Consider the following 25,127-nt stretch of genomic DNA (forward strand, 5'->3'; position numbering starts at 1 on the left):
CCAGTTGCTTTACAATTTGGGTATGTTGAATGTGACCTGAAGCTTTGGAACCTGGATGACTGTTATATCCTTGGCAGGATATAACCCATATAGCTAAGGCTACTGTGTCTCTGATCATTAGAACATCTGTTGTTATGGTCAGTTCAACGTACACAACTGTACTTTATTTTTACATCTGTTAACTTGGTAAGTACATTTGTCAAAGCCTCTCTTTCCAGAATGACCCTGTACAAATGCTCACAATACAGGCAAAGAACAATAATTGCACATGAAAAGAAACATAGCACAAATCAAAAAATCTTATCAAAATCTTTAACTTTTAACATGGTAACACAGAAATCAAAGGGTTAATACAGTATTGGGTAACAGATATGATTGATTAACTACAAATATAAGAGATAATAAAGTACAATGATTAACTACAAATATAAGAGATAATAAAGTACAATGATTAACTACAAATATAAGAGATAATAAAGTACAAAAGGGGATAGAGGACAAATGGAGAAAGCATGAAAACTACATCCTAAGAAAACTGGAAGGGTTATTAACATATAGCAAAAGCATAAAGAAAGTAAAGGATTACAGTAAAGCAAAAAAAAAAGGCTTGCTAGTTGTTGCTGAAGCACCTACCAAGGGGAGAAAATGCTGAGAGAAGAAAAGGAGCCACTTTTGTGATTTTAAGTATTTTCTTCAGATTTTTTTGTTAAGTTTTACTGCTTTGCCGCCTACTTTTTGGCATTTTCCGGCTTGCTAAAGTTTATATCTGTAACAGTAACAGTACTTGGAAAACATCTAGAGTCTATTTACTGCATTTCCTGTGTTGCACTTAATTTAAATTTTTTTTTTCTCTAAAAACTGCATTTTACCTGATTTTGGCCTAGCACTCAAGCGTGGGGTCATTTATTGTACTGCTGTGATTATTTTGCTGTTTGTGTATCTCTGCTACTTTAAACTACAACAAAAAGAAAAAAAAACAAAAAAAAAAATCTTGCTTTTTTTCCCACTTTCTGAAAGTTAAGAAAGTTCAGTTACAGATTTGCTGTTCTGAACTGTTTGGAAGTTTCTAGAAGGCCAGTGCTTGCTTGGGCTAAAGGGAAGTCTCTGTGTTCACCAGTGGGAGTGGTTAACACTGAACAGCCTGCCTGTCCCTGGAGGAGTGGTTACTACCTAGAAGCTGTAGTTTTATTGGCCATTTTGGGTCAATTCTAAACTCCTTGGGCTCTCTCTTATAAAATCCTAAAACTCCCTTTTTGCACGGTTTTGCGTACTGAGCAGCGTCGGGCAGCACCACCTAAACAGGTTTAAACTATTCCAGGCTCCACAAAGTCTGCTCTTCACTTTTTCCCTTAGAACTGTTCAAACTCTCAAAGTAACCACTCTATTCTCTTTCTAAAGCCCTGCACTTGCTCACCTCTTATAAGGAAACACTAACTAAAGCACTACACCCTCCTTGACTTTTCATAAGTATTAGGCTCCCGATTGGTCCTTCCTGATCAAGTGAAAAATCAGTTCCCTACCCTAATCTGATCAGTAAAAAAGCAGTTCCCTATACTAATCTGGTATGTCCAAGGGTAAGTTTCAAGGTTACTCTCCAGTCCAGCTGGTGAATCTGTGAATTTTGAGGCAATGTTACAACTGCCTTATGTACACAGACAACCCTCTCCTCCTTCCAACAAACTCTAATACATGTGAGAGATGCAGTTACACAGCCAAACTGGAGGCAGAGCTCTCTCAACCCAAGACTGGCACAGTCAGTCAGGAGGAAAAGGTAACCACCCACACCACAAATCCAGTCTCACACAGACCTATTGCATCTGCATACCCAACACATAAACACACAAAAACATACTCGGAGGCTCTAAATAAAAATCTGCCTAAACAGCAAAGACCTCCTAAGCAGATATCCAAGCAACAGCCACCCCTCAACAATACCCATGAATCACATATCTCACAAAATCAGTGTGCCTCACAGTCACAGCCCTTAAGGCCAAACAACACACCAAATACACTTGTTATAGGGGACTCTATTGTCCGGCACACTGACGTCCCGCTCACCAGACCGAACAAGGAGAAGGTCACTGTAAGCTGCCTGTCAGGTGCCAGGATCCGCCACATAACACAAGCACTCAGGTCACTCCAAAGCAAGTACAAGTATGACTCCGTTATTGTCCATTCTGGTGTGATTGACCTGAGATGTACCTCCCTGGACTACATGAAAAGAGACATAGAGGAGCTCTCTGACCATGTAGCCTAGGCTGGTATGACCCTGACCTTGAGTAGCATCTTGCCCTCACCAAGAATGGTGCCACAGTATAAAGACAAAATGATCAGTTTCAACAATTGTCTAAAGTATTGGTGTCATTCAAAGGGGATCCAGTGTCTGTCAGCCTGGGATGACATGCTCAAAAGCCACGTTGCTTCGCTAGGGACGGCTTGCACCTGTCACCATTAGGCTTTTGTATACTGGCCAAGGCTCTTGCCACTCCCATAGTGCCTTTTTTAGGCAAGGCTCAAAGGACAAACCCATCTCCATAGACAACCCAAGTATAAAAAAACTAAAGGTAATGCTACTCAACGCCAGAAGTCTAAACCTCAAGATGCATGCACTCAAGGCTCTCCTTAGTATGGAGAAAATCAATGTCTGTGCAGTAACAGAAACCTGGTTCAAGGCTCCTGAGAGCACCCCAGCACTACCAGGTTATAACTCATACCATGCGTTTCGGCCCCAAAACTCGGACCGAAGCACAAAAGGAGGGGGAGTATTTATATTCATTAAAGATACCTACACATCCAGGTTAGTGGCATTGCACGAAGCATAGGAAACAATCCATGTGCAACTAACACCAGGCAAAACTGCCTTTCAGTTTGTAGCCTGCTAAAGAACACCCTCCCTATTACAGGAACCCCAACTGGCATTCCTGAGAACACTGGAGAATATGAAGGTCTCTCCAAACACTATGTTACTGGGTGACTTCAACTACCCAAACATTGACTGGGAAAACTACTCAAGCCCAAACACCCTCGCCCAATGGTTCCTTGAATTTATAAACTCTAACGCAATGGAACAACTGGTCACCACTCCCACAAGAGGGAACAACATATTGGACCTGGTCATCACCAACATGGGGACTCTATGTTCCACACCAGAGGTAAACCCCTCATTGGTAAGATCAGACCATAAACAAATTTCCCTGGACATCCATATCCTGTCCCCACCCCCAGCCAAGGAAATCACTGTAAAGAATTTCTCAAAAGCCAACTTTGCACTTCTCAAGACTGAGGTGGAATCCTTCAAAGCCCCTGGGCCAGAGGATAATACAGCCCAATCTGCAGAATCCTTTACAAATGCATTCTATGAGCACCTGCAGGAATGCATGGATCATGCTATCCCAAATAAAACCAAGACTCACTCCTCCAAAAACAGGAGACCAGTCTGGTAGACCCCCGGCCATAAATAAGCTATACAACAGAAGGAGGAAGCTACTACATGACAGAGAAAAATCCCAAAAAGGGACGGCATCTCTGATCAGTATTAGCAAGAAACTTCGATCCCTCATAAAATCATCAAAGGCCAGTTTCGAAAGAAAAATTGCCCTAGACACTAAAGATAATCACAAGGCCTTCTTTAGTTATGTCAGTAACATGGGCGGAAAGTCCCAGATATGCTCTGGATTGTTGCATAACGATACAAAATATACCGAACCTACAGACATAGCCAACATCCTGGCAGACAGATTCAGCGCAAACTTCTCCCCCCCTTCCCCCCCAAAGGAGCAAATGCCTATCCCAACTGAATGTAACCTTCCTGACATCACAGATGCATAGGTGAAATCTGCCCTCTCCAAAGCAAAAAACACAGCATCTATGGGAACAGACGGTGTCCCAGGTTATGTCTTACATGAGCTCTAAGAAGAACTGAACCCTCACATTAAGTCACTGTTCAAACTTAGCCTTACTACAGGATATGTACCCAAAGAATGGCGTGGTGGTGCCACAATGGACCCCGGAAACTATCGCCCCATAAGCCTGACTAGTCTTGTCTGTAAAGCTATGGAGCATATTATCATGGAACTCATAAACAAAGACATTGGGAGCCTCCAGACACTGGACCCTACCCAATTCGGCTTTGTTAAGGGCAGATCTTACCTCTTATACCTAGTTGATTTCTTTGAAACAGTTACCAAAGCTATAGATGAGGGCAAGGTAGTCCACACAGCCTACCTGGACCTTGCAAAAGCCTTTGACACAATACCCCACTCGGGCATCATAAATAAGCTTATCAGCTTAAATATCAACCCCTATATGACAAGACGGGTTGCAAACTGGCTCAGAGATAGAACCCACATGGTCAGAATCGCAGGTGCCATGTCCAAATCCAAACCAGTTACAAGTGGCATCCCACAGGGCTCAGTTCTGGGACCTTTCTTGTTCAGTAAATACTTCTCTGAGGTTCAGGCTAACACAGGGGGATTATGGCTGACAAAGTTCGCAGATGACTGCAAACTGGGGGCCATAATTGAATCTCCAGCTGACACAAGCATCTTCCAAAAGGGTCTCACAGAGAAGGATGCTTGGTGCCAGAGCACGGCCTCAAGCTAAATGCTAAAAAGTGCGTAGTCATCCCCTTTGGGAAAAACAAGGTGCCCACAAATTACCACATAGGTGGTAATCCATTAATTACGGAAGAAGTAATTAGAGATTTGGGGACCAACGTAGATAGTAATCTCTCCTTTGATAATCACGTTGCCAAAGTGGTTAGAAAGACCTTCTATATAGCCCACCTTATCACGAAAGGGTTTGCATCTAGATCAAGAGAGGCCATTGTGCCCCTCTACTCATCACTCATCAGGCCCATAATTGAATACAATGCCCCTTTTGGGATGTACCTTACCCGACACCTGCAGCAACTGGAGAGACCCCAAAAGTACCTCACCAAGAGGATCATGGGCTACAAACAGATGCCCTATGCAGCTCGACTAAAGAAACTCCAGCTCTACTCAGTTGCTTACCACCTACTCAGAGGTGATCTATGCCTGACGTACAAAGCCATGTCAAACCCAGAATTAATGGACATGCTCCACCTCAAAAAATCCAAGTCCCTTAGAGCTACATGCTCCAGGGACCTAAACCTCAGCACAAAAATAAATAGGACATGCTGGAGGGACAGATTAATTTCCCAGAGGCTCCCCTCACTCTGGAATAGAATCCCAATTCATGTTAGGCATAGCCCCTCGCTGACCCTCTTCAAGCGAAATCTGGACGCATGGATGGGAAATCGCAAATTCACCCCTGGGATCTCTTCTGTGTCCCTGCTAGACAGAGGCACAGTAAACTAATCTTAAAAGGGTACTTTCTGTGACCTACTTTACAGAGGCACAGTAGGCTAATCTAATAGGGAGGAGGAAGCCAAATACACTCTGGCTAGGCTTATAAATGCCCTAGGGCAGATAGCCTAGTATCTACCTATGAACCTATGAAAATATTTGGGATTAGCAAAAATGATACAAATAGGGATATTATAAGTGTAGTTTAGAATTGTGAACTGATTGAGATATGTAAATGCACTTCAGATATAATGATACCCTAAGTGGCTGGCTGATCATTTATACCAGTGTGGGAATGAGTGGATCTGGTTCATGTTCGCATAACTTTGCAAACAGAGAAGCAAAATAATATTACAATTTCCAATAAAGGTTCTTTCTAAATAGGAATGAAGACTGAAGCCCATCACCCTTGATGTTAGTTACTACAAACACTCCAAGGGCCTGCATTTCATCTGACTTATGGCCGAGTAACTATACAATTGTATACTGCATTTTCATGCTTAAAGTTGTATTTTCTGTCACGTTACTTTTGGCATGGATTCCGACAATTAACTCACCAAAAAAAGAGGATGTTCTTCCAGACTTACTTTCATTTTTCCTACTGGACTCTACTCTATTATAATAGTCTCAAAACACAAAACTGGCCACATTATTTTTATCAAAATTGGTGGCTGTTTCTTATAAGCCTAATTAAATAATTATCACATACTTGTTAAGCTGCACACAAAATGTCAGCAGGAAAGAACACCATTAAAGCTTTTAATTGGTGGAACCATTTTTTTGGTGTACTGGATTACTTTGCAATGTATAAGCATTGAATATACAAGGGTGAATGTGTATCACAGTATACATGCATAAACACATAAATCATACATAAAGTAAATTTTTGGTAGAAGCACACACACGATACAACCTTATCCCCATTTTAAGGTCAAGATTTCTGATCTAGGTTGTACACATTCATGCTTGAATGAACATTTGTTTATACAATGTTCCAATATGCTCCTAATAATCATGTAGGTGATGCTGCCTGAAAATATACATGCTTTTGAGTTTGCATTTTACAGAATCAGACTTACTGTCAGGTATACAAATCTAGTAATTAAAAAAAAGATGAAGAATGATACAATAGTAAAATTATTTGATTCATTATTTGATTTATTTACAGTAGTAGTTATAGATACAATGAGAAAGCATGACACAGCTGACAAATAGCAATTAAAATAGCAGTCCTTCTGTGCATTCAAAATGCTATGTAACATAAAATGAATGGGTGGTGAACAATTTGCTTCTGTTATGAATGGACGAAGTTCAACCTGCCAGGTATCAGAATTCCAAAACTCCTTCCTCTCCCAAAAAAGACTGAAAAAACATTTGTAAATGATTTTTTTTCCTGGGGAGGGCAAGACCCCTATGTGGGGGGGGGGGGTAAGCTTCCCAAACTTATATATATATATATATACATATATATATATATATATATATATATATATATATATATATATATATTTATAGATCACTATCACTTTGCCGGCAGTTCAAATCTTTGAAAACGATATGGCCGAGACCATATCGCCAAAGATTGGAATTGACAAAAAAAGGAATAAAAACGCAGAACAATTTACCTATACATTTTTACAGGGGGTCAAGCCCCCCTGCACCCCCCACATGGGGGTCTGTGCCCCCCTCTCCCCTTACAACTTAAATATATCAATTCCTCGATTGCACTACAGTGAGGAAAACGGCAAATCCCAGGTTCCGCACTGTACGGTGATCCCAATACACAATTGTCGGCAATTCAAATCTTTGGCGATATGGTCTCAGCCATATCATCTTCACAGAGTTGAACTTTTGACAATGTGATAGGGAGACATATATATATATATATATATATATATATATATATATATATATATATATATATATATATATATACACACACACACACATATATACACATATATATACACAGACACACACACACACACACACACATACACACACACACACACACACACACACACACACACACACACACACACACACACACACACACACACACACGCACACACCAGCTCCATGGTTGCACCAACTTGAAGAAGGGAAAGATTATTTCTGAAAAGGGCATCAATGTCAGCAGATCATGCCTACAATCATTTCTCATATAAGAGCTCTGATCCTCAGTGTGTTGAACCTCTGGCAAATGTTCAAAAAATTCAGTCTTCATCCACCAGTAGGGTAAGAGGGCAATTCATATATAATTTTTGATGTAGTTTTTCACACTTCTGCCTATGCATGGAAATGGCTTTGTGGTTTGCTAAAACTAGATGCTAAAGGCCACATCATATACAACATGGAGTGTTTGCTGCTACTCTGTTAGGATGATATTGCTTGAAACATTGCTGCATTGTACATCATTGTAGTTCCTAAGTGAGTTGTAAATAAACCTTAGTTGCTTTGCAGTTTAACTGCTTTGCTCTAGGAATATTATTTTTACAGTTCAGTTTACATTCTATTTTCAACTGACCTAACTTGCTTAAATAGGTTATGCACAACTTGTACGTTAACAAACTGCAACTTGGCAAAGGTATTACTTTAAGTAAAGTAATATAACAATATATTTGTGTATGCTGTGTCTTCTAAAAGCAGACCAACTTTGAAATGAACATGTTAATTCTTTGTATTTGCTGGAAGGTAAACTGAGTTATATCGTATAACAGTTAACAGCTAAGAACTGGTAGTGTGAATATTTACTTTTATTCCTATATGATAATAATCATCACTTTGTCACTGGTGTCCTTTCCTGTCAAACAAAAACAAGAATGATACATCAAAGACATTGTGACCAGCTTTATTAAACACAAAATACATTCACATACCAAACCTACTCCAATAAAATACAGTATAAACACTTATGGGTAGCATGTCAAATGCTCAACTCACAGTTTAAACAGATTCATAGGTTCATAAGTTGGTACTAGACTATCGGCCCTAGGACCTATACAAGCCTAGCCATAACAATTCCCTGGATATTTCTTTCCACGATATTTACTTCTCTGGACCCCTGCCTAGCAGGGTGACTGGCATGATCCCCGGGGTAAATTTCCTATGTCCCATCCAGTCATCAAGGTTTCTTTTAAAGAGGGCCAAGGAGGCACTCTGCTGGACATGTTTGGGCAGTCTATTCCAGAGTATGGAGCGTGTGGCTCTGAGGGATTGGGATTTCTTTAAGTGGAGCATGTCCAACAGCTCAGGGTTTGACATGGCCTTGTATGTTAAGCAGAGATAGCCTCTGAGTAGATGATATGCCACAGAGTATAGCTGGATTTTTTTAGACAGTCAGCATATGGCATCTGCTTTAGGCCTGTGATTCTTTTAGTGAGGTATTTATGTGGCCTTTCCAGCTGTTGCATATGTCTTGTGAGGTACATACCAAATGGGGCATTATACTCTATAATGGGTCTAATGAGGGATGAGTACAGTGGGACAATGACCTCATTTTTTCTGGGTGAAAAGCCCTTAGTGATGAGGTGTGCCACATAGAAGGATTTCCTGACTGTTGTGGCAATGTGGTTATCGAAAGTGAGACCACTGTCCACCTGTGTCCCTAAGTCTCTCATCACACATTTGATGTTTAGTGTACTGCCACTTATGTGGTAATTTGTGGGTACATGCTTTTTTCCAAAGGGGATAACTATACATTTCTTGGCATTAAACTTGAGCCCATGGCTCTGGCACCAGGCATCTGTTTCTGTAAGGCCCTTTTGTAGAATATCCACATCATTTGGGGATTCATTAATGGCTCCCAGTTTGCATTCATTTGCAAACTTTGTTAGCCAGAGTCCCTTAGTGATGGCCTGTACTTCAGAGAAATAGATGCCAAACAATAGTGGTCCCAGCACTGAACCCTGAGGTACTCCACTTGTCACTTGTCTGGACCTGGATTTGGAGTCGGCTACTTTTACAGTCTGGGTTCTGTCAGTAATCCAGTTGCAACCCATCAAGTGATGTAGGGATTTATGCCCAGCTTAGTAAATTTATCTATGATTCCAGAGTGAGAGATGGTGTTGAAGGCCTTGGTGAGGTCCAGATAGGCTGTGTGGACCACCTTACCCTCGTCCACAACTCTGGAGACTGATTCAAAGAAGTCAATCAAGTTCAGGAGACACGATCGGCCCTTCACAAACTCAAACTGGGTGGGGTCCAGTGTTTGAAGATTGCCAATGTCTTTGTTTATAAGTTACATGATAATGCGTTCCATGCCCTTGCAGATCAGGCTCATCCGACTGATGGGCGGTAGTTCCCGGGATCCAAGGTGGATCCCCCCTTGCGGAGTGGGATAACTGTAGCTGTGCGCCACTCAGTGGGCACAAAGCCTGAGGTGAGGCTATGATTAAACATGACACTTAGGTGAGGTGCCAGTTCATTTTGTAGTTCATGTGGTACATAGCCTGGGATGTCATCTGGTCATATGGATGCTGTATTCTTATCTTTGGAGAGTGTGGTTTCTACCTGTTTGGCCATGATTACCGGAATTTGGCAATCTTTTGGTATTGAGATGGACCCTTTAGGGAGTGAGAGGGGGGTGAAGTTGTCACTAAATCGATCTGCTAAGATATTGGCAATATCCTTGGGATCAGTATATTTAATGCCATTCTGTTGAAGCTCAGAGCAGATCTGAGCATTGCCATTTAGATTCTTGACATAACTATAGAATACCTTGTGGTTGTCTTTGGAATCTTTGGCAATTTTATTTTCGTAACTAGCTTTTGAGGATTTTATGAGGGATCTCAGCTTCTTAATGAGGTTGGTGAGGGAGTTTTTTGCATCCTGGGATTTTCCTCTTTTCTGCAACAGTTTTTCCTTCTGTTGTATAGTTTGTTTATAGCAGGGCACCACCAGATTGGCTTCCTTTTTTGGAGGAGAGCATCTTGGTTCTATTTGGGATGGCACGATTCATGCACGAGTGGATGTGCTCGTACAGTACCTTAGTGTAAGATTCTGCAGTCGAACTTTCAAATCCTGTCTGCATGGGTGTCATGAAGTTTGTCACTTCTGACTTCAGTAGCATGAAGTTGGCTTTGGAGAGGTTTTTTTAAGTAAGTTTCGTTACTGGGGGGTGGGATGTGGATGTCAAGGGTGATTTGCTTATGGTCAGACCTGACCAATGAGGAGGTAAACAATGGTGTAGAGCAAATATCTCCCATGTTGGTAATGACCAGGTCTAGGATATTGGAGCCCCTGGTGGGACAATGGATTAGTTGATCCAGGCCATTGGAATTTATGAATTCTAAGAACCATTTGGAAAAGGAGTTGGTACCCAAGTAGTTTTTCCCAGTTAATGGCAGGGTAGTTGAAATCACCCAGTATTAGGGTGTTTGGTTGTATCTTAATATTTTCCAGTATGTTTAGAAAGGTGTAGTGAGAATCTTGGGGCATGGTGGGGAATCTGTAGCAAGCTACAATTTGGATTGCAGTCTTACCTAGTGTTAATTGTACCTGGAGAATTTCAGATGCATTGTGTTGGGCAACTAGCCTGGAAGTGTGAATATCCTTGGTGAATATGGACACTCCTCCACCTTTAGTGTTGCAGTCTTGGTTTTGTGGCCAAAAAGTGTGGTAAGAGTTGTAGCCTGGTATTGCAGCGGTGCTCTCTGGAGCCTTGAACCAAGTCTCAGTTACTGCACAGATATCGATGTTCTCCATTTTTAGGAGTGCCTCGAAAGAGTGCATTTTGAGGTTTAGACTTCTAGCATTGAGTAGCTTTGCCTTCAGATTTTGCATGCTTGTATCTGTTGTGGTGGTTTTGTCCTTTGAACCTTGCCTAAAAAAGGCACTATAGGGGTGGCAAGAGCTTTAGCCAGTAACCTGAATCCTAGGGTTGACAGGTGCAGACCATCTCTTTCAAAGCATCGTGGTTTGGCGATCATGTCTTCCCAGGCAGACAGATACTGGAGCCCCTTTGAATGACACCAGAAGCTTAGCCAATTGTTGAAGTCAATCATTTTTTCCTTATACTGTGGTGTCATTCTGGCCAAAGGCAGAATGCTACTCAGGGCTAGGGTCATATCTGCCTGGGTCACATGATCCGAAAGCTCTTCCATGTCTCTTTTCATGAAGTCATTCATTTCAGCATGGACAATGACAGAGATGTATTTGTACTTGTTGTGGAGTGACTTGAGTGCATGTGTTATGTGGCAGATCCTGGCACCCAACAAGCAGCTGACTGTAATTTTCTCCTTGTTCAGCCTGGTGAGTGGGACATCAGTGTGCCTGACTATAGAGTCACCTATGACTAAAGTGTTAGGTACATTGTCTTGCCTTAGGGGCTGTTGTTGGGTGGCACACTGGTGTTGTGAGTTATGTGTCACTATGGTTGTGACTGGTGTATGTTTGCGTTTCAGCTTCGGAGGTCCTCGTTGCTTGGGCAGGTTAATGTTAAGGGCCTCCACATATGTGGGTTTAGTGTTGCTATGTGTGGGTGTTGATGGTATTGGTTTTGAAGGGCTATGAGTTGCTTGAGGTGTAGTGCAAGTGTTAACCTTCTCCTCTTGACTGTCTAGCACAATCTTGGCCGGAGAGAGCTTTGCTTCCAGTTTGGCTATGTAAGTACATCTCTCACAGGTGTAGTGTTGGGTGGCAAGAGGAGAAAGTTGTCTGTGTACATGAGGCAGTTGCCGCATTGCCCCAGTATGCTCAGATTCACCAGATGGACAGGAGAAATTACTGGAAGCTGACTCTTGGACATGCCTGTTTAAGTGCTTTTTTTGTAAAGTATAAGAGCTGTTTTCCCTTACCTTTGCAAGGTACTTTGCAATTATAGGCTGTTTAGTTCCCACAATTAATTTCTCCTTATTGACGAGGAGAGTTGAGTGCATGTATCAGTTTCAGGCTTCCTAGTGCTTTCCAGCAGGTTCTAGAGCAAGTACTAGTCACAGGGGTTCAGATTTTAGTGTTACTACTGAGAAATCAGATAGTTCTAAGGGAAATTTGAAGAGCAGACTTTCTGGCACCTGGAATAGTTTAACTGTAGCCTCGTGGTGCTGCACGATGCAAAAACTGTGCAAACACATGCGCTTTTAAGCCAGAAAGTTGAAAGGGATAGAAATCAGCCCAAAAAGGCTAACAAAATTACAATTTCAGTGCTGGAAACCACTCCTCTGGTGTTAGATAGGCAGTACAATGCTCACCACTCCCACTGGTAAGCAGTAGGTCTTCCCTCTACCACAGCCAGGTCTGGATAGATCTGAACACAGAAAATAAAGTCCTGAGACAAGCAAAGCCTGGGATCTGGACTGGCAAGGAAAGGTGGGAAACGAGCACGCAAGATAGAATTTTTTTTTTGTTAAAACAGGCTAAACAATGCATTAATACAGTAAATAAACACAGAAAAGGCTAACACACTTGAGTGTGTAGTCCTAAACAGTAAATGTAATTAAAACTCTACAAAATTAGCAATTTAACACTTTTTAAATGAAGCAAGGCAAGTGTACAACTGAAAAAACGATTTAAGAGGCAGTAATACAGCAGAATAAGTAACTAGTTTACATATACAGAGAAGTCTATATATACAGAAAATCAGCTAAAACACACAAACAATTCAGATGCAGTGCAACCAAGAGCACTTGAGTTGTAGCAATATTAAGGCAAATACAGTTATAATAAATGCTCTAAAATATACTCTATATTTCCAAAATGTTTGAGAAGCACAGTAAGAACAAAAGGAGATTCAGGCAATTTTTTTTTTTTGAAAGGGAGAAAGGAGGAACACAAGGCCTTCTCAGATGTTCTCTCTGTATTAGGTAGAATGAGCTAATGACACTAGACTGGGAGGAGTGTCCCAGATCAAATTTACAGTAGGGGCGAGCAATTGCAAAGCCACCAAGTATAATAACAAGACACAACAGGGAGGGAGGGAGGATGGGGACCAATACTAAAGCTATTAGCCTACACTCTTTAGACAGTAAACACTACAGAAAGCAACAAAATGAAAGTTTTTAAACAGATAAAGGAGCAAAGAGACTCTACAGAATGCTTTTAAATGCAAACAAATCAGTTACCTGTGCAGATTAGTTAATAGCAATAAAATGAAGTAAAAACTATGCAGCAGGCAATAAAAAGTGTTTTATATAAATTGTTAGAAACAATAATCAGTATAAATAAGCCAACAAAACAGGATACTTATATATCTCAGATCAGAGTTGCAGTCAATGCCCCTCCTCCACTCTTCTCAGTGTGAATAGACAGAAATCCTCTCAAAGTGAAAGATGAAAATCACAACCTGGAAACGTAAAACATAATTACTGCAATCCAGCAGTGTGGTATACAGCTCACTTTACCAAAAACAGCAGCTGCATCCTCAATGCTCATTAACTGTCCACTGTCCATCCTTATGCAGCATAGCATCACTCACTTCACCCACTTTCCCTAGTATGATGAAATGTAAGAGAGTGCAGAAAGAAAAGAAGGTTGGAGGGAGAGAAGGGCTTCTCTATCCTGAAGGGTCAACACCTGCACCACACCACATGCAACACATAGCCCTCCAGAACACCCACCATCATACTCTCACATAAAAACACAAACCACACACCCACCTTCATGGAGGGTCTCAATAGAAATCTACCCAAACAGCAGAAACCCCCAAGGCAGAATGCACTTGACCACCACAATACAGCACAAACATAGCTAACCTACACAGTGTGCCCCTCAACCTAAGCCCTTAAGGCAAAATGGCTTGCCCAATACATTGATCATAGGTGAATCGATAGTGAGGATCAGGTGCCAGAATCCAACACATAACATACACACTCAGGTCACTCCACACAAGTACAAGTATGACTCTGTCACTCTCCATGTGGGTTGAAATGACCTGAGATGCACCTCCCTAGAGTACATGAAAAGAGACATGGAGAAGCCCTCAGATTATTTGGCCCAGGCAGGTATGACCCTAGCCCTGAGCTGCATCCTACCATCGCCCAGAATGATATCGCAGTACAAGCAGAAAATGATTGACTTCAACAATTGGCTAAGTATCTGGTGTCATTCTAAGGGGATCCAATATCTGTCTGCTAGGGATGACATGACTGACTGACTTTGACGCTTTGCCAGAGATGGCCTGCATCTGTCATCCCTGGGTATCCGGATAATGTCCAATGTTCTTGCCCCCCCACATAGTGCCTTTTTTAGGCGATGTTCCAAAGACCAAATTACCACCATAACAGCTATAAATAAATGCAATCTGAGGGTCATGCTGCTCAGTGCTATACGTTTAAATCTCAAGATGCACTTGCTCGAAGCACTCCTCAAAATGGAGAACATCGACATTTGTGCTGCAACAGAGACCTGGTTTAAAGCAGCAGAAAGCACCTCTGCACTACCAGGCTATAACACATTCCATACCCTTTGGCCTCAGAACATGGACCAAAGCTATAAAGGCAGGGGTGTCTCCATATTCATAAAGGATAGGCACACCTCCAGACTAGTAGCCCAGCATAACGCATCTGAGATACTTCAGGTATAACTAACATTGGGTAAGACAGTGATTCAGATCATAGCCTGCTATATGTCCCCAACCATGTTCCAAGACTCTCAATCCACATTCCTAAGCATGCTGGAAACTATTAGAGTCCAACACAACATATACTAGGTGACTTCAACTACCCCTCCATCAACTGAGAAAACTATTCATGCACAAATACACTGGCCCAACACTTCCTGGAATTCATCAGCTCCAATGCCCTGGAGAAGCTCATTCTTACCCCCACTAGAGGAAGCAACATCCTTGACCTGGTTATTACTAACATGGGCAACTGTTGCTCTACACCAATAGTCAATTCCTCCCTGGTTAGATCTGGCCAAAAACTAATCACCATGGAAATTCACATCTCACCCACACATCCCGCAAAGGTAAGCACTTCCTAAAAACAGAGGTGGCTAACTTCACGGCACCCATTTCAATGGAAAATAGATGCATGACTGCTGAATCATATATCAATGCACTGTAAAAACATGTACATAATTGCATGGGACTAGCCATACCCAACAGAACCAAGACACTCTCCTCCAAAAAAAGGAAGCCAATCTGCTGGTGCCCTGCCATCAATAAACTCTACAACAGAAATAAGAAACTGTTGCAGAAAAAGGTGAAGTCCCAAAACTGGAAAAACTCCCTTAATTAACAAAAAGTTGAGATCCCTCATCAAAACCTCTAAAGCCAGCTATGATGGCAGAATTGTGGCAGACACTAAAACAACCACAAATCCTTCTATAGTTATATCAAGAATCTCCATGGCAATACCTAGGTTTGCTCTGAGTTACTGCACAATGGTACCTCTTATACTAAGTCAACCAATATTGCCAACATACTGACCAACAGATTCAGTGCCAACTTTACTCCTACCCCCCCAAAGGACCAATCACAATACCAAAGGAATGTCAGGCACCCAGCATTACTACAGCACAAGTTAAAGCTACATTGTCCAAGGCCAAGAATACGGCTTCCATGGGGCCCAACAATATCCCTGGATGTGTTCTAAATGAACTACAAAGTGAACTGGCACCACATCTGTGCCCTGTTCAAGCACAGCCTCACATCAGGCTTTGTCCCTACCAAATGGTACACTGCTATAATCACTTCTCTCCATAAAGGGGGAGCAACTGCAGACCCTGGGAATTATCGCCCCATTAGCCTGACAAGTCTGATATGTAAGGCTATGGAGCACATCATCATCATGGACCTAATTAAAAAGGATATAGGGAATCCCCAAACTCTAGATCCCACACAATTTGGTTTTGTGAAAAATAGATCATGCCTGCTCAATCTTGTTGACTTCTTTGAGTCAGTCACCAGAGCTGTGGATGAGGGCAAGGCAGTTCATGCAGCCTACCTCAGTCTGGCCAAGGCCTTTGATACCATTCCCCACTCAGGAATTATTGATTAACTCACCAAACTAGGCATCGACCCCTATATCACTAGGTGCGTTACAAATTGGCTCACAGATAGAATCCACTGTGTGAAAGTAGCAGACTCCAGATCAGACTGCTGACTAGTCACGAGTGGAGTCCCACAGGGATCAGTCCTGGGTCCTCTCCTGTTTGGCATCTACTTCTCAGAAGTCCAGGCCAACACTGAGGAACTCTGGCTGACCAAGTTCACAGACAGCTGCAAGCTGAGAGCCATTATTAACTCGAAATTTTACAAGTAGATAAACAAAGTGCAGTTGGGAAAACCACACAAGCACAGCTTCAGAAACACAGGAACAGAAGTCAAGGGTGAAAATATTACAAATTGATTTATTCTGGCACCTTGGCATTTCACCTTCAGGGAATAACAATCTCACATCTCTTACCATAATTTATACACATTTCCTTCCATCGATTAATGTCATTAATAAATTAAAACAAACACAACTCCATTCCATGTGTAATCACTTTAGATATGTCAATTACTTCAAAGGCTTAAAGGAGCCAGCAACCCACTACAAAAAACATTTAGATAAAGGAATAGTATGGTATAAAAATTACCCTAAACTAAATACACATACGATAAAGTATTTCAAAAACATATAAATACATTATAATAATTATTCTGTGGTTTATTACAACATACTTTTCCTAAAATAAGTACAAAACTTTACTCTAATAACTATTCCTTAAACCCTTAATAGGGAATGCATTCCAAAAATATTCTAAAAATATTATAAAGTAAGATTATTGTCAATGTTCATACCCCTTGGTTGTAATGTTCTAAGGTTTATGATCATCCTACATTCCAGTTTCTTTAATTCCTTCTTAAAACTGCCTCCAAATTCCAAAAACGGACATGCTAACACACTGAAAAAAAGACTTTTATGGCATCTCCTATGAGCAGAAGTAAAATGTTCTGCTACTAGGTTTTGACTATTTCTTTTCCTAACATCCTCCAAATGTTCTAAAATCCTCACTTTAACTGTTCTTTTGGTTTGCCCAATATGCCATTTTACCTTCTCACAACCACAACCAATAATATAGATTACACCCTGTGAATTAAATGAAAAGCTTCTCTGGCTCTATAGAATCTGCCATTAATTTTGATTTTAGCCCTACTGCAAATACTAGAATAGTATTCAAATACTTTTGAAGTAGGTTGCTGGCTCCTTTAAGCCTTTGAAGTAATTGACATATCTAAAGTTATTACACTTGGAATGGGGTTAATGTGTTTGTTTTAATTTATTAATGACATTAATTGATGGAAGGAAATTTGTATAAATTATGGGACGAAATGTGAGATTGTTATTCCTTGAAGGTGAAATGCCGAGGTACCAGAATAAATCAACTTGAAATATTTTCATCCTTGACTTCTGTTCCTGTGTTTCTGAAGCTGTGTTTGTGTGGTTTTGCCAACTGGATTTTGTTTAGCTCCCAAAGTGATGTAGACTTCCTACAGAAAGGCCTCACTGAGATCAATGATTGGTGTCGAAACCATGGCCTTAAGCTTAATGCCAAAAAATGCGTCGTCATCCCCTCTGGGAAAAACTCAGTTCCCATTAATTCCCACATTGATGGGAGCCCACTGAACACTGAAGGCGTTATAAGAGATCTGGGGACACAGGTTGACAGCAACCTCTCCTTCGACCAATGCATTGCCACTGTGGTGAGAAAGTCCTTCTATGTGGCACATCTCATTACTGAGGGTTTTGCATCCATGAAGAAAGAGGTCATCATTTCTCTCTACTCTTCCCTCATTAGACCAATCATGGAGTATAATGCCTCATTTGGCATGTACCTCACTAGACACCTGCAACAGCTGGAAAGGCCACAAAAGTGCCTCATGAAGGCCTTAAACACATGTCCTACATGGACAGACTCAAAAAAACTCCAGCTATTCTCTGTCTCATATCGTCTAGTAAGAGGTGATCTCTGCTTGACTTACAAAGCCATGTCTGACTCACCTCTGTTAGAAAATGCTACATCTAAGAAATCCCAGTCCCTCTGCACCACATACTTCAGAGACCTAAACCTCATTACCACAGTCAACAGAACATGCTGGAGGGCAGGTTCATAACCCAGAGACTGCCCATGCTTTGGAATAGACTTCCCATACATGTCAAGCAGAGCACTGCACTGGCCCTCCTCAATGGAAATCTTGATGAGTGGATGGGAAATAGAAAGTTCACCCTGGGATCACTCCAGTGGCTCTACTTGATAGAGGCACTGGGAACTCACGTTGAGCGGCATGAAGCCAGGGCACTTCTATGGGCTAGGCTTGTAAAGGCTCCATGGCTATTAGCCTAGTACACACCTATGAACCTATGAACTTCCACAACTGAAGGACTGATCCCATCTTCCTCCAACCTTGCCCTGCACCAGTCTTACCAAGATGTCCTGAGTGGACTTCTCAAAGCTGCAATGCCAAAGAGGCTGACCCCTCCCATACCTACCCCTAAATTCTAGCCCCACTACCAGCTAATTAGCCCACTTATTGCAGCCTATCAAACTATCTTCTTCTTCGTTGCCTCATAATTTGTTGTGGATTACACATCTTTACTCAATATTGCACCAGTTCATACTCAGTACAAGTCAACACTTAGAAGTGGCAAATGATTGTTATTTTGGGGAGTAATATTTAAACACTTTTCTTTCAGCCATGCTTTTTGTGAGAGGTCAGCCACTTCATTGAATTAAAAATCTCTGTAGGACTATTCTAATGGAAATGTTATCTATATTATCAAGAGTGGTGAAAGATAAATTGTTATTTTTGGACAGAGCACAAAGTTTTGCAGAATAAGGAGCTGGACATCTGTAACAATTAAAAAGGATTTGTTTGATTAACTCAAGGTAATGTATTTTGAGTAATGATTATTTATTTCAGCAGCCATAACCAACTATGATATTTAAACTTTGTACTAGACTTGGTAGGTCAGGCTGCCAAGCTGGTATCAGCAGAAGCTGCCTGTCTTATAAGAAACATGAAATGCCATGTTATAAGCCTATAAATAGAAGAGCAACTTGCTTTGTCTTAGGGATTACTGTACTTCCACAGTCTGATATCAGAGGGATTTTGGCAACATCATGACTGCTTGGCAGCCAGAACTTACAGAAAATAATCATAAATGTACTTTGCATATTTGTAGGAGCTCCACAGAACTCCATATTATTATCCAGGTCATCAAAATAAACCCATAGTTCCTTGTTTAGAATTCTATTTATAGCTCAGAAGCACTTATCTCTATCACCATGAGCATAAGGAGCAGCTTCATGTTCTACTATTTGGTGCAGTGCTAATTTAACACTTGTTTTACTCCCTCATGTGGGTGACCTAGAGAAAATTGTATGCTTGAAACATGCTGTCAGATTGTTTGGATCACAGACATTATTTTGGTTAGTTTCAATGACTGCATCTGGATACGTCTTGGAGGATAGAGAAGCTGAATTTGTAGAATATTTTTTAGAAGTGCATGCCTATATCTATGTCCTATATAGACTTAGGTACTATCTCAACCACACCATGCTCATTAGTGCCACAAATGACGGCTGTCATATCACATTGAAGTTTTCTAGCATATCTGAAGAATTTATAATTGTCCACTTTAGATGCTAACCTACATTCATGGGCTGTGTTAGCAGATCTAATAGTGTTTTTCATGTTTTTAGTAATATTTCTGATTCCACCTTGATAAGATGGTTTCTGGATTTGCTGTACAGTTTAAGGATTTTTTTTCTTTATTATAAAGTTGAATAATAATGGAAGACAACTAAGGAAGTTTGTTTGTGAATTTCTCATTATTTTTTGTTCTGATTGGGCCTGCCAGCTATATATATTTATCTTAATGGATATAGATTTGTTCCACAAAGCTACCTGCTGAGTTGTCATCAATACTGATACTGCCATGAGTGAATTTTGAAACCTTTTCATATTAATTTGATGAGGCTTATATGTTAGAAGCCCTTGAATTCCAAGATATTAGATACAGGAATTTTGGAGATATTGAATGTGGATTTCTAGTCAGAATTAACCAGCCACTTCACAGGAATGATGCATGAAGTGGCTACATTTGTAAGAATCAGACTGAGGACAGTATGTCATCTGGCGGGGGAGCTGTTGGGGGGTGTTACATATCTGATGCAGGGAGTCTGCTTATTGAATCTAAGAACTTCTGAGCATACCTTTCATTGGATGTATAGGTACTTCAGTTTTTTGAGGGGTAGTTGAAGTCTAACAATATAATGAAGTTCTTGTTTAAAGGGAATTCATTGGATTCATTTAGGAGTCCTACATGATTATTAGTGGACAAGGAGGGTGTCCTGCAATAGACTATATAAGTTGGCAGTTTTTATTTTTTATGATGATTTGCAGTTTTATGAGTTTAATCTGGTGGTCCATAGGAATCTGGCTGAATGTGGCATGGTTCTTAACAAATATGAAGACACCAACACAATTACCATTAGGTCTAAATGCATGGCATGAGTGCTTTCTTTACAATTATACCATGTCTCAGTAATTACAATGAGAAGAGTCATGAAGTCCGATGACTGTTTAAAGTAAACAAGAAGGAGGCTTGGCAGTGGGAAATGAAAGATATTATGGGTTGTAATTGCACCCAATGACATAAATTAATATCTGAACAGGGACTATAGTGTCGCAATCTGTACCATTGGCCACAAAATTAATATGTGATGGCTGATTGAACATAAGAGGATTTTGTAGACTACTTCCTCTTGTTATGACTAACACTTGCCAAATCCAAACAAAGTTCATGATCAAGAACTACAGAATACAGGTATAATCTCTGGCTATCCAGAACTTCACCCACCTTGTCCTCAGCCCACTGCATTCCAGTAATATCCTGCCATCGGTAACTACTGAAACCATTCAATTTTAATTTTGTTCAAACACACACACACACACACACACACACACACACACACACACACACACACACACACACACACACACTCTCTCTCTCTCTCTCTCTCTCTCTAATGTGCCATTACCCATTGCTTTGCCTTTATATAACTCTTAACTTTTTATGACCAAAACACTTCTACTGTTCACTGTTAAAATAAGCCAACCCTAATGTACTTGTTTGGTAGCTATGGCTAAAGCAAGCACTCTGTAAAATGCAAAAGACTCCAGTTAATAATACAATCAGTACCAAGTTTTTGAAATAGAAATACAGTCCTCTTTACTTCAAATTAATAAAATTAAGCAACATGCTTTGAAAAAAAAAAGAATTTACAGCAAATACATGCTCAAAATGAGGAACATGTTAGAAAATGATTTAAAGAGAAAATGCATAAAAAACATTGACTCCAACTATTTTGCTGTTAGTACTACCCACTAAATAAATGATTCACTGAAGTGTATCTGCCTTTGAGTTTTTAAACATGTAGCAGTTTTTGGTAGGTCACAAGTAATGAATCCCAGACACTTTAGAAGGCTGTAAACTGCTAAACTAACTAAAAAAAGAATTGTTTTCTGTGTTTAAAATGGCCCAGGGTTATACATGCATTTCCTGTTTTGAATTAACTGTGAGACAGGAAAAAGCTGCAGTCCAAATAATGTAATTCCTAAAAAAAAGCATGGCTTGTATGTACAAGTAGTAGTTCCACTTCCCAAGGATTGCTATATCTCTACTTAAGCAAACAGACAGCTTCAGATTCCCAATTTTATACCTTTTTTACAGCTTTCATGTTTTTTTCTGATAAACATAATTACACTTAAATCATATTAATATGACTTTTTATGCATTTCCCATATTTAGGGCATGTTCTACTGAAAAACAACTGCAAGTTTCACATATTTGCTGTTAGACTTCTCTCCCTTCTCTACAGACTCAAAATCATTTTTTGAGATGTTACCAAAAATGAAGCTTGGGGTGAAGGCAGAGTTCTCCAGTATTCATATTATGCTATTCAGTCCCCTGTCTTGACAGATAGTCTGCATTTAAATCCCAGACACCACTCCAGTGCAGTGGTCTTTGGTGACTTCAATACAAATAGAGATTGCAAAAAGAAACTAAAATGGGGTAGTTATATCTTACAACAGTCAGTCAGTGACTGTTTACCTAGAATTAAACAACAGCTTGTTTAGTTACTTTCATCTACAGACTGCTTCAGTACCTACCCCTTCTTGCCATTTTATGGACTATATACTCAACAGCACATGTCTTAAATGAAATTGAATTCTAAACAAAGGACTCAAAGGAAACCCTGCTGCCCACTGTCTTCCCACACCATCCCCTTAGGCCTTTTGTTTTCCTCCTTCCTGACCTTCCTAAACTTCCAGACAGACTACTTTTGATTTAATGTATCTTACTGTTCAGCATTTTCCTCCTTCCTTTCAACACATTGTACATGGTCATGGCAGCACTGTAATAACTGTGTTAGAAAGAAGTTAACTAAGCTGGAGGTCAGAGTGCTGTTATGACCTCAGAAATCATGACGTTTTGGATAACCTGGATGCCCTGAAAAGCATGTAGAACATTTTAAACTATTTAATGCAATAAGGGCCTAAACAAAAATTACAAGCAAGAATAAAAATGATGTCATGATTTGTCTTTTGCAAAAGAACAAGTTGTGTTAATATTTGAAGCTGACAAAACAGTAATACTCTGCATAATAAGAAGAGAAATTCTTGCAAGTATACATAAATCATATCTAGAATAATGCTGACTTCCTTAATTCCCACCAAGTAAAAAAAAGAAAGAATAGACAACTTCTGTGTAAGCCTTTTCTGTTAGTAATATATACTATACATATCATGCCTCTTCACCACAGCTCCTAAAAGAGAGCCACATTCTGAGCAGCTCTTTGATGTTAGAGTGCAAAAAAATGAAAGAGCAAATGGCTGCAATAATCTATTTCAAAATTGTTGCTGCCAGATGTGTATACATAGCATGCATTGTTATTGCTGCTGCTCACCCTTTTAAAAAATGCCATCTGTATTCACACCTGAAGCTTGCTTCTGAGGAAAGAAAAACATAATGATTACTCTGATGTATTCCAACTTGCTGCTCTTAGATGGCATAAGTACCTTCTGTGTACCTCTGAGGTTCTATTGTGAGGAATGTTAAAAAATAATGCCAGTACTGTCCCCCCCCCCCCCAACAAAACGTATAGTGAAAATACACACCTGTGAATAGGGCAGGTGTTAGAATTGATGGAGGTTAGGACAAAGGATGAGGATGAGCCAACCCTGAACAGCATGTGCAAAAATCCCCTTATACAGGCGGTACTGAAGGCCTAGATGTTCTGTGGCATATTTTTGCTTTACTTTGAGAAATAATTATTTGTCAATTGTTCTTTTTTTTATTTCTACCTAGAAGAGTTATGTATGTCAACCACAATATTGTGCACAGGCAGAGAAGTATTATTTATTTTTTTCATTCTCTCACACACACACACACACACACACACACACACACACACACACACACACATGCATACTGGCTGTCCCCAGCAAAACAGGTTTAACAGAAGATGCACAAGCATACAAACACACACACACACACACACACACACACACACACACACACACACACACACACACACACACACACACACACACACACACACACACACACACACACACACACACACACACACACACACACACACACACACACACACACACACACACACACACACACACTGCATGCTTACCTACTCGGAAATTGGAAGAACACCAAAACATCTACAGCAAAATTTTGGGGGATTGGAGTAAACCAGAGTTCCTGGATAAATCCAAACAAACACAGAAAGTACATGCAGATTCAATACAGATGGAACCAAAATCATGAACTCTCTGGAAAACTAAGTTTTATGACATAGCAAGGCTAATTACGGTGCCACTGTGTTGAACATGATTGGCTTTCATGCACATTCGGACCACAACATCAACAAATGCCAGTTATTGTGGCATACTGATGTTTGACTGTGACTGAAAAGGAACAAAATATGATCAACTTGTTTTTTGTAGATACAGTGGAACATCTCAACAATAGATATATGCACACAGTCTCACACATGCACACTCATGGACAAACATATATAAGCCATAGTAAGGATCATTTTACACTCATTTCAGCACATAGAATACATTTTGTGACACCATTTACTGCCAAGTCACATCAGTGAAGGTTTATGTGAACAAAGTAAACCAAAGGTATGTCAACTTTATCAGCAGATGGTCTTGATACCCATAAAGTATAATACTTTTTTTGACTGTGCACACTTCAGTTATCTGATTGTCAATACGAAATTGTCACAGTAATCAACTTCAGTTTACTTTACACAACTATATACTACATCTCCAGAGATAGTTGAATGACTGCTTAACTTGATCACAACAGCAGAGTCAGTGCTTTTCTTCCATAGACCTCCACAAGCAGACTCCATGGCCAGCACTTATATGCAATTTGTTAAATCTATACAGCTCAGATGTCTGATTGTGGTGCAAAATAATAGCTGCAGTAAAGCATTCCAAGTTTGTTTCATATAAAGACAGTAGTCACAGTAAAATATTAGAAAAAACAGGGCACTGCTTTAAATTTTGTGTATTGAAAAAGATAGTGAAAATGCAAAAGGAGGTGTTTCGATACAAAGACTAGAGAAAGATGAAGTATACTGGCAACTAAAATTGGATGCTAGTAACTGTCCAGGATTAAACTAATCCATCTCTATTTCCAGCTTGCTAAAACTAAAAGCTTTAGAAAGATAGGTAATAGGCCCATAGTAACAACAATAAGTTTTAAAATAAACACAGAAATGCATTTTTCATGGTTTAATGTACTGGCCCTTTAAAATAGCAGCTCATTCATT

Source organism: Protopterus annectens, chromosome 3.part1 (genome assembly GCF_019279795.1).
Source record: "Protopterus annectens isolate FY-2018-M chromosome 3.part1, PAN1.0, whole genome shotgun sequence".
Classification (NCBI taxonomy): domain Eukaryota; kingdom Metazoa; phylum Chordata; order Ceratodontiformes; family Protopteridae; genus Protopterus; species Protopterus annectens.